Source organism: Amblyomma mixtum, chromosome 4 (genome assembly GCF_055824585.1).
Source record: "Amblyomma mixtum isolate Tamu chromosome 4, ASM5582458v1, whole genome shotgun sequence".
Taxonomy (NCBI): Eukaryota; Metazoa; Arthropoda; class Arachnida; order Ixodida; family Ixodidae; genus Amblyomma; species Amblyomma mixtum.
Window position 1 is genome coordinate 134,059,541 of NC_143015.1, and position 13,746 is coordinate 134,073,286.

Genomic DNA, 13,746 nt, shown 5'->3' on the forward strand with positions numbered 1-13,746 from the left:
AGTGGTTATAGTGCTCGGCTGCTGACCCGAAAGACACGTCTTCGATCCCGGCCGCGGCGGTTGAATTTCTTTGGAGGAGAAATTCTCGAGGTATGTGAGACAACTACTGCATATTTTCTTTCCTCAAATACAATTATTTTCTTTATTACGGCCCTTCTTTTCTCTTTCTTCTTTTCACTCCCACTCCCATCCTTCTACAAACGGATGACGGGTGTCCACGAGTTCCCAGGTAGCACACGACAGCGGGGTAATATTGGAAATCCACTGGCAAAGCGTGGCCCTACCTAGGCCCAGAGTTGCCAGTGAGCATCCGATATTGGTTGTGCCACTCCTTAGCACATCCAACAATGGCCCTGGTTGTCTGTCGCTTTACCAGTATTGGCTGAGCCGTCATTCGATCCTGGCTATCATAGGCCAGGTTAGCCAGGATTGCCCCACTGTTTGCCATTAATGGCTGTGCCATCATCGAATCCTGGCTATCATGGGCCATGTTAGCCAGTGTTGTTCTACTCTTTGCCAGAATTGGCTATGCCATTTCCGGGAGCTGGCTATATTGGCCTAGGATTGCCACCGCTTATCCATGGAGTGTTCAAAGTATACTGGCAAACGCTGGTAAACATTGTGTCAACCATTAAAATGGGTTCAAAATTAATTTTATTGTCTACCCAGGTAGCACACGACGGCGGGCCAATATTGGAAATCCACTGGCAAAGCGTGGCCCTAACTAGGCCCAGAGTTGCCAGTGAGCATCCGATATTGGTTGTGCCACTCCTTAGCACATCCAACAATGGCCCTGGTTGTCCGTCGCTTTACCAGTATTGGCTGAGCCCTCATTAGATCCTGGCTATCATGGGCCAGGTTAGCCAGGATTGCCCCACTGTTTGCCATTGCTGGCTGTGCCATCATCGAATCATGGCTATCATGGGCCATGTTAGCCAGTGTTCTTCCACTCTTTGCCAGAATTGGCTATGCCATTTCCGGGAGCTGGCTATATTGGCCTAGGGTAACCACCGCTTATCCAGTGTTCAAAGTATACTGGCAAACGTTGGTGTAAACATTGTGTCATCCATTAAAATGGGTTCAAAATTAATTTTATTGTCGAGTACCATATCGGCAGTTCATAATTTTCGAACGCGCTAAAACATGCGAGTTCAAAGATTTGGTTTTATTTAGTATTATATTTTAACCGAACACTTTTGCAGTTTGTGAGCAAAGCTACCCATGATTCCGTTGGAAAAGCTGCACTCTGGTTGCGCAGTGAGCAGCAATAATACGTTTAGAATTGCGATCGAAGTCCTGTTGACCAGAATTAACGTTCTGATTACACCCGAGACGCCTTCAACAAAAATTGTGAACAGGTGCCTTCAACAAAAATCAAATAAGTTTCATTTGATTAAATTTTTGGAATAAAAAAATCACTTTTTTTTATTCGCTCTAGGAATTCACTGCCGCAGTGCGCAGCTGGTGTCTGCTTCAGGGAGATCGCGATACAAACGTAATAGATTAGCGCAAGTGCATTCGCTAAACCGAAAATGTGCTCAGTTTTGGCAACGTCCAGAAACGAAGCAGTCGCCTCGTAATTTCGAATAATGCGTTGCGCTCGTGAAATATTAGGCGGCTGCTTCATAAACGCACGCGGACACGTGCTAAGCGATTCCTACGCTTCCCTACGTCGTGCCCTGTGATCGCGCCTTTCCCGTGTTATCTGATTTGCTATTTCCTTCCTTTTCTGCAAATCGTTGTGTTGGAAATTGTTGTTTTTGACCATTTTATACTTCTGTTGCGTAATTTGCATTGGGGGCAATATAGCTCTTGCTCACGTCCTTGCATATTTACTCGCAAGTTTTTTTTTCTTTCGAACATGACCTTTATTGATGAAAACCGTCAAAAGTAGTTGCGAACCACAATTCAACATGCCTTTGTTTGTTTTTGCTTTTTTTGCGCGAAACTTCCACACCAACAAACAATTTGAGGATTCTTCGACGACCACTGAATAAATGGACTGACAACTGGCGTTAGACGCATATTAACCTAGCTTGTTTGGCGCATGTACGGTACATGAAACTATGAAAAGCGCGCATTCTGCTAGGATACTTTTTTTGCTTTATATTTTTGTTATTATGTGGTAACATTTTAAGCTATCTTGAACTAACAGAAGCCACATCATACGGCCCCACAAAATACGCGAGTGTCTCAAGTCGTTTTGGCGAAATGCATCTTGAAGCTCCAAGTTTTTCACTTCAAAATTTTCAGGCTTTTGCTGCAACTTTGTAGCAATACTTTGACGCTTCCGTGTTTCCCATCCACTTCTGTGTTGTAGATATTGCTTTCTGTACTGCCTGTGGCCATGTGACTCATTCTCCAAAAATTCCAAACCTTTTCACGTGTTTTGGCCTCTTTCCCTCTCTCTTTCAAGTCTTCAAGTCCAATATCTCCCCACCTGTTCTCCCGGCCGTGCCCTTTTCCAGGTAGCGGGCTAACCCCCCACCCCGCGAAGCGCTATTTTTTCTTTTTGGTTGTCACTTTCTCAAACCTGTTTTCCCTCGCGCGCAGATACGCGCTTCGCTGTTCCTCCACCTCCCTGTCTCCACCTTTCAGCTCGAGGACTTTTCTCGGAACCACAAAACCTGTGTAAAGGAAAATTACTCTCTCCCCTCCAGCCAACCCCCCCCCCCCCCCCCCCCCACACACCATCGTCTCCACTGCTCGTCTTGGAACCGCGCGACTCATCACAAAAAGACATTCTTGACTGCACGGCGGAGCTCAACCACGTGCAAACCAACGCGACGAAAATGCATGCACACTCGAGCTAGCACCGTTCATAGTCTGCGCACGCGAAAAGCCACACTCATATATTAGGAGAGCTCCGACGCTGTTCGTACCGCCTGCAAGATCTTTTGTAAGTACTAAAACTCGTTTATCTTGATATACGTCTGGAAGTTCAAGTGGTTTTTGTAGTAAATGTTGCTTTGACTACATGCGCCTTAATTTTTTCGGCAGGAGAAGAGAGCGGGCCAAAAAGCACGAGGACGACTTCTGTGTACCCACTCTCATTGAGAAATGGCTTGCTTGACGTCGTGCGCAGTGGAATTGTGGCCGAATGGTGAGAATTTAATTTTTCGTCTTTGGACCGTGAGATGAACTCACTAAAGATTCACTACTTTGGCTAACAGCGGGTTTGAACTGATATGAATTGAGATAGGATGCATTCGGGAATATGTCCTTTACCGCTTATGCACGACGGAAATCAGAACCGCTTAATTAATTTTCCACTGCAGACTAGTTGGTAAGGATATGTGTAATACTTCCGTAGTTTTTCTTTTTGCCTTCTACTCATGCAGACTCAATAGAAAATCCGCAATTACTGGTTAAAGCTTTTGCCCAAGTTCTCTCGCAATGAAAAAGGGCATTACTCTGGACTATCAGACTAGTATTTTTGTGTGGTTTTCAAGTTGCAGTTTCGAATCCAACTATAGCATGCATGCGAAGCAACTAAGGTAAAACAAAGGTGCCCTGAGTTCCTTGCGTTCAGCGTATTTCGTCAAAAGTCGCAAGCCGCATTTTTGACCCCATTAAATAAAACTAATCAAAAATGTTGTTTTGACCTCCATGTGGAAGAGACGCTACTACCTGTGCATATTTACTGGAATAAAAAATTACCTCGCAATTTAGAGATACGAGTTATGATATTAAAACAAAATAATACATTAATCTGTTTTCAATATCACATTAATTTGCTTATCTCGCATTGAATATATTTACTGGGAGTGCGACACGACGCATTAAACTCAATTAAACCATTTGGTATAAGGGAAGTTTAGTAAATTAAATTCCACTTCGTGCAACTAATGTGGGGCTGGTTCTTAAGAATAAATTAAAAATTATCCTGTAAAATATGTTGCTAGTGTCTTCACGATGACTGTGTTTTACAAAATTCGGTGTTATTTAATCATTTTTGTTTTTTTCTGTGATGGCCATAATTCAACTTACCATGACATCATGCATCTCTTTGCAGGCTTGGCGCTTCGTGAGGCCATCGTGCAAGAACTTGACGAGGAATTTGTTTGAATGCAGTCCAGCAGCCCCCTTGCAAGTGAGGTGCAACGATTACTTCGGATATGACTGATCAGTTCACTGGAGGACAGCTCCGTTGAGCGCTTTATGGATGCCTTAGCCGTGCCGCAGCAGCTTGCGGAGATGCTTTGTCCAACCTGATCGGCACTCACCAAACTTGAAAATAAATTGTTTTCCCACAGCCTCTGCCACCATGCTCTTGGGCCCCTTTTCTTTACTCCCCAGGGTGGCTGGTGGTAGCGCAAACCATCCTGTGTGCGCTAGAAGCGTGATTCTTGTAACTCAAAGCAATAAACGGCTCTTTTTTCTGGAATTCTTTCGCACCCTCATTTATGAATATTTGCTAGGTAGAATGTTATGTATGTACATCTATCCACAGTGCCGGTCATTGGCGAGTGGGTTAATTGCATGTGCCAGCGTTCGAAAGCTGGATGCCATTATTCGAAAGCTGGAAACCATTATTCGAAAGCTGGATGCCAATATTCGAAAGCTGGAAACCATTATTCGAAAGCTGGCTACCAATGTTTGAAAGTTGGCTACCAATGTTTGAAAGTTGGATGCCAGTATGAGACCTTTGCTGGTCCATGCTGCAGAACGAACATCGGGACTGCGTTGGCCGCTTGATCGGCCGAGCGTTGGCCCAAAACTGGCATGAAAATAAGGCCAATGTGTGTAGTGGTAGCGCTCGGCCCAAATGCCAGTGTAGGACCGATGTTAGTGCCAAGTTTTGCCAACACTTGCGCGACGTTCGGCCAATGTTGTTGTGCTGCCTGGGTAGTACCATATCGGCAGTTCATAATTTTCGAACGCGCTAAAACATGCCAGTTCAAAGATTTGGTTTTATTTATTATTATATTTTAACCGAGCACTTTTGCAGTTTGTGAGCAAAGCTACCCATGATTCCGTTGGAAAAGCTGCACTCTGGTTGCGCAGTGAGCAGCAGTAATACGTTTAGGAGAATTGCGATCGAAGTCCTGTTTATTAGAATTAACGTTCTGATTACACCCGAGCCGCCTTCAACAAAAATTGTCAACAGGCGCCTTCAACAGAAATCAAATAAGTTTCGTTTGATTAAATTTTTAGGATAAAAAATTCACTTTTTTTTATTCGCTCTAGGAATTCACTGCCGCAGTGCGCAACTGGTGTCTGCTTCATGGAGATCGCGATACAAACGTTATAGATTAGCTCAAGTGCATTCGCTAAACCGAAATTGTGCTCAGTTTTCGCAACGTCCAGAAACGAAGCAGTCGCCTCGTAATTTCGAATTATGCGTTGCGCTCGTGAAATATTAGGCGGGTGCTTCATAAACGCACGCGGACATGTGCTAAGCGATTAATACGCTTCCCTACGTCGTGCCCTGTGATCGCGCCTTTCCCGTGTTTTCTGATTTGCTATTTCCTTCCTTTTCTGCAGATCGTAGCGTTGGAAATTGTTGTTTTTGACCATTTTATTCTTCTGTTGCGTAATTTGCACTGGGGGCTATATAGCTCTTGCTCACGTCGTTGCATATTTACTCGCAAGTTTTTTTTTCTTTCGAACATCGCCTTTATTGATGAAAACCATCAAATGTAGTTGCGAACCACAATTCAACATGCCTTTGTTCGTTTTTGCTTTTTTTGCGCGAAACTTCCACACCAAGAAACAATTTGAGCATTCTTCGACGACCACTGAATAAATGGACTGACAACTGGCGTTAGACGCATGTTAACCTAGCTTGTTTGGCGCATGTACGGTACATGAAACTATGAAAGAGCGCGCATTCTGCTTGGATATTTTTTTGTGCTTTATATTTTTGTTATTATGTGGTAACATTTTAAGCTATCTTGAACTAACAGAAGCCACATCATACGGCCCCACAAAATACGCGAGTGTCTCAAGTCGTTTTGGCGAAATGCATCTTGAAGATCCAAGTTTTTCCCTTCAAAATTTTCAGGCTTTTGCTGCAGCTTTGTAGCACTACTTTGACGCTTCCGTGTTTCCCATCCACTTCTGTCTTGTAGATATTGCTTTCTGTACTGCCTGTGGCCATGCGACTCATTCTCCAAAAATTCCAAACCCTTTTCACGTGTTTTGACCTCTTTCCCTCTCTCTTTCAAGTCTTCTAGTCCAATATCACCCCACTTGTTCTCCCGGCCGTGCCCTTTTCCAGGTAGCGGGCTAACCCCCACCCCGCGAAGCGCTATTTTTTCTTTTTGGTTTGGTTTGTTGGGGTTTAACGTCCCAAAGCGACTGAGGCTATGAGAGACGCCGTAGTGAAGGGCTCCGGAAATTTCGACCACCTGGGGTTCTTTAACGTGCACTGACATCGCACAGCATGTTGTCACTTTCTCAAAGCTGTTTTCCCTCGCGCGCAGCTACGCGCTTCGCTGTTCCTCCACCTCCCTGTCGCCACCTTTCAGCTCGAGGACTTTTCTCGGAACCACAAAACCTGTGTAAAGGAAAATGACTCTCTCCCCTCCAGCCAACCCCCCCCACCACCACCATCGTCTCCACTGCTCGTCTTGGAACCGCGCGACTCATCACAATAAGACATTCTTGACTGCACGGCGGAGCTCAACCACGTGCACAACCAACGCGACGAAAATGTATGCACACTCGAGCTAGCATTGTTCATAGTCTGTGCACGCGAAAAGCCACACTCATATATTTGGAGAGCTCCGACGCTGTTCGTACCGCCTGCAAGATCTTATTTGTAAGTACTAAAACTCTTTTATCTTGATATACGTCTCGAAGTTAAAGTGGTTTTTGTAGTAAATGTTGCTTTGACTACATGCGCCTTTATTTTTTCGGCAGGAGAAGAGAGCGAGCCAAAAAGCACGAGGACGACTTCTGTGTACCCACTCTCATTGCGAAATGGCTTGCTTGACGTCGTGCGCAGTGGAATTGTGGCCGAATGGTGAGAATTTAATTTTTCGTCTTTGGTGAGATGAACTCACTAAAGATTCACTACTTTGGCTAACAGCGGGTTTGAACTCATATGACTTGAGATAGGATGCATTCGAGAATATGTCCTTTACCGCTTATGCACGACGGAAATCAGAACCGCTTAATTAATTTTCACTGCAGACTAGTTGGTAAGGATATGTGTAATACTTCCGTAGCGTTTCTTTTTGCCTTCTATACTTGCAGACTCAATAGAAAATCCGCAATTTCTGGTTAAAGCTTTTGCCCAAGTTCTCTCGCAATGAAAAAGGGAATTACTCTCGACTATCAGACTAGTATTTTTGAGTGGTTTTCAAGTTGCAGTTTCGAATCCAATTATAGCATGCATGCGAAGCAACTAAGGTAAAACAAAGGTGCCCTGAGTTCCTTGCGTTCAGTGTATTTCGTCAAAAATCGCAAGCCGCATTTTTAACCCCATTAAATAAAACTAATCAAAAATGTTGTTTTGACGTCCGTGTGGAAGAGACGCTACAACCTGTGCATATTTACTTGAATAAAAAATTAGCTCGCAATTTATAGATACGAGTTATGATATTAAAACAAAATAATACATTAATCTGTTTTCAATATCACATTAATTTGCTTATCTCGCATTGAATATATTTACTGGGAGTGCGACACGACGCATTAAACTAAGTTAAACCATTTGGAATAAGGGAAGTTTAGTAAATTAAATTCCACTTTGTGCAACTAATGTTGTGCTGGTTCTTAAGAATAAATTAAAAATTATCCTGTAAAACATGTTGCTAGTGTCTTCACGATGACTGTGTTTTACAAAATTCGGTGTTATTTAATCATTTTTGTTTTTTTCTGTGATGGCCATAATTCAACTTACCATGACATCATGCATCTCTTTGCAGGCTTGGCGCTTCGTGAGGCCATCGTGCAAGAACTGGACGAGGAATTTGTTTGAATGCAGTCCAGCAGCCCCCTTGCAAGTGAGGTGCAACGATTACTTCGGATATGACTGATCAGTTCACTGGAGGACAGCTGCGTTGAGCGCTTTATGGATGCCTTAGCCGTGCCGCAGCAGCTTGCCGAGATGCTTTGTCCAACCTGATCGGCACGCACCAAACTTGAAAATAAATTGTTTTCCCACAACCTCTGCCACCATGCTCTTCGGGCCCCTTTTCTTTACTCCCCACGGTGGCTGGTGGTAGCGCAAACCATCCTGTGTGCGCTAGAAGTGTGATTCTTGTAACTTAAAGCAATAAACGGGTCTTTTTCTGGAATCCTTTCGCACAATCATTTATGAATATTTGCTAAGTAGAATGGTATGTATGTACATTCATCCACAGTGCCGGTCATTGGAGAGTGAGTTAATTGGATGTGCCAGCGTTCGAAAGCTGGATGCCATTATTCGAAAGCTGGAAACCATTATTCGAAAGCTTAATGCCATTATTTGAAAGCTTGAAACCATTATTCGAAAGCTGGCTACCAATGTTTGAAAGTTGGATGCCAGTATGAGACCTTTGCTGGCCCATGCTGCAGAACGAACATCGGGTCTGCGTTGGCCGCTTGATCGGCCGAGCGTTGGCCCAAAACTGGCATGAAAGTAGGGCCAATGTGTAAAGTGGTAGCGCTCGGCCCAAATGCCAGTGTAGGACCGATGTTCGTGCCAAGTTTTTCCAACACTTGCCCGACGTTCGGCCAATGTTGTTGTGCTGCCTGGGTTATGTGAGGCGTAATTTCCTTTCCTCAAATACAATATTCATTTTCTTCATTACAGCGCCTATTCTTTCACTCCCACTTCCTCCCTTCCGGTACGGTGTAGTTCAGGAGTCCACAGAAAATTACTGCGCCATTTCCTTTCATCAAAAAGCATTGCGTTCAAAGCGCAAGGCATCACGCCGAACGGGTGGTTGCCGTCTGTGGACTCCCTGGCAGCGCTACAACGCGCTGTCACGTTCCACTCCTAAAGCCGAAGATTAAGCGTTAGTAATTAGAAGTTAATTAGTATTAGGCATTAATCAGTAATTAGTTAATAATTGGTCATTAATTAACAATTCGTCATTGCTCAGTAATTAGTCATTAATTATGTGTGATGTGATAGAGTGGTGACGTCACCAGTGCCACAGAGGCAGTCAAACTGCTGCGGAAAACGCTTTCGCCTCTACACGCTTTAGACAGTCAAATTTCCCCCTAAATTTTGTATGCCTTGTGGAAAACACTGCACGCGCGATGGCTCTTCAAAACATCTTTTCGTCGCCGCCTGCATCGCTCGCGCTTGTGCGAAATGAATGAAGCCAGCTGTGTAGGTTATTTCTATGCGCCAGCTCGTTCCGGGAAGCGGGATGAAAATGCTCTGGTCATGCTGCGTTTCAAGTGATGGATCAAGCAAAGCTTTGTGCGCAATCTGGGGACCACACTTGGATGGCTAAGCACTACAACTTTCCATCGAACGGCGCCAGAGTAGCGAGCAGTCAACCTGCGAACATTGGTTTGAGCCTCACACCGGGACCGGTTACTGCCGCCCGCAGAACATGCCGCCCCGGCTGGCAGGCCTACGTCACTCAGCGACTGTAGTATCTATTGTGTGCGGCGGTGTATGCTTTTTGACGGTTATGAGAAATAGAATGAAGTTTTTGAGAATTGCGAACTATGCCTGTCAAAAAGGCGAGGCTGTTGGGCTTTCTTTCAGGCTCTGTTGAAAAACACGTTTTTGTGCCTTCGCGTTAAATAAATTTCATATAGTTATCATGCCAAATGCTACGTAGTTATAATGAGCCATATCTGCACGGTTGGACAATTGAATAGAGCGGGTATATACGGCTGTTGCAAACCTAGAGCAGGCCGCGCCATACAGCTTTGCCCTCATATGCAGGCGTCGTTGCACCGGGTCTCTCTCTTCCATGATAGGTAAGTGAGCGAGGAGAAATAATTTTAGTGCAATAGTGGTACAGTGCCTTTGTATTCATATTTCTCTGCCTGTTTTAGCAGTAGCTGTAATGTACTTTGCTCTGTGGAGTGCATTCATATGGTGTCGAATTACCTTTATGGTACCTTCCTCTCCATAGAGATTTATTTTATTTTTTTCAGAACGATGGCGGTAAAGTGTTTTTTTTTTTCAGCAAACTCCATTAATACCATTGAGTCAGTCCACAAGCGGGCTTCCAGGTTTATCTCATCTGACTACTCTAATCAAACGTGCATCTCAGGACTAAAATCACGATTACAGTTACCTATACACTAGTCATTCGTCTTGACGCAGCACGCCTAAGTTTACGTCATAAATTCTTTCATGGTACTACAGCAGCCAATCAAATCATCCAACGTTGGCTTCGCATTCTCCGCCATAACCACCCGAAGGGGGGAGCGTCTTTTCGCGCGACGTGAGCATACGTGTGAGTGTTTCGGCTCCACCGATCTTTAGCTGAGGCCGCGACCCAAATTACCCTACGCCCGCAAAACTGGCACCTATTGATCTGGAACCTCCAACGGAAACACTGGATGCCATATTCGTCCAGGTAGGCCCATTTTTTCGAACTGTACGAGCGATTTTGAACCGACCACGTTGGTACCGTCGTTAAGCCTAACGACGACGCCGTCGCCCGGCTGGGTGAGATCAGCCCTCAGAGTAAAAACGGAGACTTCCGTGCTCCATTTACGCGAATGCGACCCTGAGGCGATGGGGTGCACCTCGGTCCCCACCACTGACGATACAAATACGAAAGTTTCTCTGAAAATTCGCAGTCAAGCTTTGCTTCAAGCTGCTGCACGCCGCTCTCTGGACAAAGCCAAGATGCCGGCGCTCGGCGCCGCCTCGGCCGCAGGCTCGTCGGTCGGAGACGTGAAAGTTCCTGCGACGCACGCCACAGGAAGCAAGGGGAAGGCGTTCACAATATAGAAGCCGCGTCCAATGCCTAAACTCGCTACTCAAGACTACGTTATAGTCGTCAAGCCCCGAGAACGCGTTCCTCTTCACGAGGCGTTCACGGAAACCGGCTATGGCACCGCTATTTCGGCGTACCTCGGCCCTGAACGGGCCCGCGCCATCTTCGTTCTCCCCTCACGAGACCAAAACATCGTCATCGGGCATACCGCGGACATTGAGAGGGCCGACTGACTCATCGGAAACTTTGTCGATCAAGCTTCAGGGTTACCTCAGACAAGACGTCGGCAACGTGCCTCGCAGGTGGTGGTGGTGGTGAAAAACATTTATAGTGCAATAAATATTTACAGTGAGGTGATTGGGGTAGGCCCTATTGGCCCTTTCCCCTAACAATACTAGGTGGAGCCCCTATTCCGGGGCCCCATTGGCAAGCAACGCCGCCCGCGTCCGGTGAACCAAGGCCTTTTGGGTCTTTAGGTCCTGACTGCCGAGCAGGGCCGCCTGCCAGTCCTCTCTGGTGGGGTTGGGGTTGGGGGGGATAGATGGGTTGGATTGACACGCCCAAACCATGTGGAAGGTGTCAGCCACCTCCCCACAGAACTGGCACGTGCCATCAAAGGATTCGTTGAAATGTTTAAGTACCGCCGGGCACAGTACAGTGTTAGTAAGAATTTTGATGAGGAGGCGCTCGTCAGCGCGATCCAGTCCCTTACAAGGGGCCGGGTAGCGCCGGTGCTCCTCCTTGTAGTAATCGGTGATGTGTTTGAATGTAAGGGCCAGATTGTCTGATTGGGAGCAGGCTTCCAAGGACAGGGTGATAGCCCGGGGAGAGAGTGCGCGGGCGGCCTGATCGGCCTGTTCGTTTCCCTGTAGGCCCTGGTGACCGGGGGCCCAAATCAGGTTGCGTGGAGTTGGATCTTCGCATCGGCAGCTATATTCCAATATGCGCCAGGCAAGCGCGGGAGCCCAGCCCAACTCGTAGTTCCGATAGGCCCCTCGCGAGTCGGTGATGATGTGTTTTGACTTGGGATTCGTGAGAGCCAGAGCAATGGCAATCTCCTCCGCGTGTGTTGCGTTGTAGGCTTTGAAAGTCAGCCCGTTAACTGTGTTTGTGTTGTGTACGACTGCGGCCGTGTACCACCCCCCGTGGTGTGGGCCGGTAAGTTTCTCTGAAAATTCGAAGTCAAGCTTTGCTTCAAGCGGCTGCACGCCGCTCTCTGGACAAAGCCAAGATGCCGGCGCTCGGCGGCGCCTCGGCCGCAGGCTCGTCGGTCGGAGACGTGAAAGTTCCTGCGACGCGCGCCACAGGAAGCAAGGGCAAGGCGTTCACGGTATGGAAGCCGCGTCCAATGCCCAAACTGGCTCCTGAATACTACGTTATAGTCGTCAAGCCCCGAGAACGCGTTTCTCTTCACGAGGCGTTCACTGAAACCGGCTATCGCGCCGCTATTTCAGCGTACCTGGGCCCGGAACGGGCCCGCGCCTTCTTCGTTCTGCCCTCACGAGACCAAAACATCGTCATCGGGCATACCGCGGACATCGAGACGGCCGACTGACTCATCGGAAACTTTGTCGATCAAGCTTCAGGGTTACCTGAGACAAGACGTCGGCAACGTGCCACGCAGCGATCGTAGTCCCTAACACGGACACCACGGAAACACTTCAACAACGAGAGTGCTGGCGCACCGGCACCATCATGGAAATCCGGAAATTCGGAACATCCAACAAGGCACGCATCCTCTTCGTGGGTAAGTAGAAGCCCCGTTACGTGCATTATGACAACATGGTCGTCTCTGTGCAAAACTATTACAAAACTATCCCGGCCTGCGGCCACTGTGGGGTCGTCGGGTATCGCACGGATGCATGTCCAAACCTGCAGCCGAATACGTGTGGACTCTGCGGACTCAGGCTCCGCTAGTGGAGGGATTGCGGGCCCCGCACAACTGTGTACCCCGGTGTGCTGTGTACCGTGGCGCCATGCCACTAACTCTCGCAAATGTGCGGCAAAATTCCGCGCACTCAAAATGGCCGCCCAAACGGGCAAGAAAAAGAAACTGGCACCAAGACGAAAAGCCGGCCCTTCCATTCTCTTTCTTCTTTTCACTCCCACTCCCATCCTCTACAAAGGGATGACGGGTGTCCACGTGATATGTGAGGCGTGATTTCCTTTCCTCAAATACAATTTTCATTATCTTCATTACAGCGCCTATTCTTTCACTCCCACTTCCTCCCTTCCTGTAGGGTGCAGTTCAGGAGTCCACCGAGATGACAGAAAATTACTGCGCCATTTCCTTTCCTGAAAAAAGCGTTGCGTTCAGAGGGCAAGGCATCACGCCGAACGGGTGGTTGCCGTCTGTGGACTCCCTGGCAGCGCTACAACACGCTCTCGCGTTCCACTCCTAAAGGCGAAGATTAAGCGTTAGTAATTAGCAGTTAATCAGTATTTATTCAGAAATCAGTGATTAGTTAATAATTAGTCATTAATTAGTAGTTTGTCATTACTCAGTAATTAGTCGTTAATTTTAATAAGGGAGTAATTACTCATTGACATCCACCCGAGCGCAGCCATACGGCTACAAAGGAAAGCTATACAGCTTTCTCAGAAACTTCGTAGTTTAAGAAAATTCGTCCTGGTCCGGGGTTCGAACCTGGGACCACCGCTTTCAAATGTTATAGGAGTGATAATCGTTCCTTATTGCTGCTGCCAGACCCCCCTCAGCACTTTGTGTGTATTGTTTCTTGCCTACTGCATTCGTTAAGAATTTTGTTGCAACTGTCCGGCGATGTCGAGACAAATCCAGGCCCAAAGTCAGAGGAAATGCTAACGGAGCTGCTAGCTGGACAAGCACGAATCAGCGCAGAGCTTTCCGCGCTCAACTCTAGAATGGCTGCCTTTG

The 13,746-nt window shown here is 46.8% G+C and overlaps 1 pseudogene; it reads left to right on the forward strand.

The window, feature by feature from the left end:
- Positions 1-9,869: 9,869 nt before the first annotated feature.
- On the forward strand, positions 9,870-13,011 carry LOC149348292 (uncharacterized; annotated as a pseudogene).
- Positions 13,012-13,746: the final 735 nt, after the last annotated feature.